Source organism: Pundamilia nyererei, unplaced genomic scaffold (assembly GCF_000239375.1).
Source record: "Pundamilia nyererei isolate P.nyererei 1_Seehausen unplaced genomic scaffold, PunNye1.0 scaffold00137, whole genome shotgun sequence".
In the NCBI taxonomy this organism is placed as follows: Eukaryota; Metazoa; Chordata; class Actinopteri; order Cichliformes; family Cichlidae; genus Pundamilia; species Pundamilia nyererei.
In genome coordinates, this window is record NW_005187538.1 from 712,546 (window position 1) to 714,689 (window position 2,144).

General features: G+C 38.9%; 1 protein-coding gene across 5 annotated transcripts in view; it reads right to left on the reverse strand.

The window, feature by feature from the left end:
• Positions 1-2,144, reverse strand: part of myo9aa (myosin IXAa) — a 95,773-nt gene that overhangs the window by 72,652 nt on the left and 20,977 nt on the right. The gene's annotated exons all lie outside the window — the stretch shown is intronic.

A 2,144-nucleotide genomic window follows, 5' to 3' on the forward strand; every position in this document is an offset into this window, starting at 1 on the left:
AGAAACATCAATATTATGCTTCAATTTCTGACTTGCTTCTAATTTTCTAAAAATATAAGCATTTTCTTGTTTTTATGATACATTACCTAATGTATTTGTTAAGCACTGTATAAAGAGGGGTCATAATCTATTATGCCCTATCATAATATTTTAATTCAAGTTATTTGACAGACAATTTAACAAGGTCATACAGTCAAGCTGGTTATACTGCGATGAGGAAATACTAAAATATGTCAGGAAACACTGCTCTGAACATTTTGAGTGTAAACAGCAGGTGATCAGGCAATGTGACAATGAGTAATACGACCTCTCATTAAATACAACTACAGACTAGAAACGTGCATACAGATGAAGGGTGTTGTGCAGCTTTTTTAGGAATTTAGATAATGTTGAGGGATATGAAAACTATGTGCAGTTGTGAACTTGTCAAAGACTATTGAATGGTATGCATTGCATACCAGTGGCGTATCCCTCAAGAAGAAAAAGAGTACAATGTCTTTCTACGTCTTAAGTGACATAATTGTGTCCTTCTTAACCTTTGGCTGGGCCTCTACCTTGAAACAATAAACCCAGTGTGCTGGTCAAAAGAAAGAAAAATCAAAAACTACAACTGTAGCACTGATAGGCTACTGACTGTTTGCAGATAGAGCTCCTCTGTGCACTAATATAATCCCCACACAGCTGGACTAAACGTGCAATAAACCTCTGTATGAGGGCAGACACAACTGCAGGCCAACCAGAAACAGTTGTGGCTAACCAGTGTTGTGTAACTGATGTCAAAAACCACAAAGAAACTCACATTCACTTCCAGCCATTTTGAGTATATGGGCAAAAATCAACAGGCCAACAGAATTGGAAAAAGAAAAAAAAGAAAAAAAGTGAACATGGTAACCGTTAAATATTACCTACAGATGTTCTTCTCCCAGTTTCAGCTAAAGTCAAAGTCAACCAGGCTGCTCTATCAACCAGAGCCATCAAGTTTTTAGGTGAGTAAAAGTTACGTTTTAAGTCGTCAGTTCAAGGACGAGAGAATCTCGGAGAATCAATTTAAACTACAAAGCTAACAGAGACATGATCAGGAGAGCTGAGATCTGTATGCAAAACAGGTATTTAATAACACACTTCAACTGCAGTGTTATAGCAGCTTTTTTAAAATAGTTTTATGACATAATCAAAAAATTGTACGATGACGTCTGATCTTCTTGGGTGAGGGGGGATCAGGTCTCAAATGATCCATTTTGTACTTCTTCTACAAACCAGCACTCCTTCTAATGGCCATTAGAAAGAGTGCTGACACTAAAAACAAGTGTGATTGTATAGATGTGCATGAGAAAAAGTCCCAATGCTCGACTGATTTATGATCTCAGTTAAACACTTTCCTTAGGAGAGTGTGGTCGCAAATGCAGGTTTTAAGTATTACAGACATCAAATTGATGTTCATTATAACAAAATTCCCATTAGGGCTGTTCGATATAACGATATATATCGGATAATGATATAAAAACATCTATAGTTTCATACGACGCCATCATTTGTTTTGTGGTGTCGCAAAATAAACTGTTTACTGCAATATTTTTTCATCATTTTGATGGTCCCTGTAGTGGCCTAATAATTTGTTAAAGTTCTGTCTTTCTCTTATATTTAATATGACCACACTACTGACGGACAAGCGCCTGTTTTTACACGTTGTCGTTAGCAACCACAACGGTAAAACAATGGCGTGGCTCCGCCGTCCGCTTGTTTGTTTTGCATATTAACCTTTCAAAAAAGCTCAAGATCCTGTTGAGACTTTTCAAAATAAACTAAATCGTGAAAGAGTATGCAGACTGTTTACGGATGAGAAGCGTTAGGTGCTAAAAATAAACCTTAGACTCAAACGTTGGAACAGGCTTTCTAGAGCACGCCGTGTAATAAGTACAAAGAAAACGGCGGCCGTTACAACTTATGTCTAAAAATGTATAGCTTCATGCATCGGTTAAAATGGGGCGACCGTGGCTCAGGGGTTGGGAAGCGTATCTGTAACCGGAAGGTCGCCGGTTCGATCCCCGGGCTCTCTGTCCTGGTCGTTGTGTCCTTGGGCAAGGCACTTTTACCCTACTTGCCTACTGGTGTTGGCCAGAGGGGCCGATGGCGCGATATGGCAG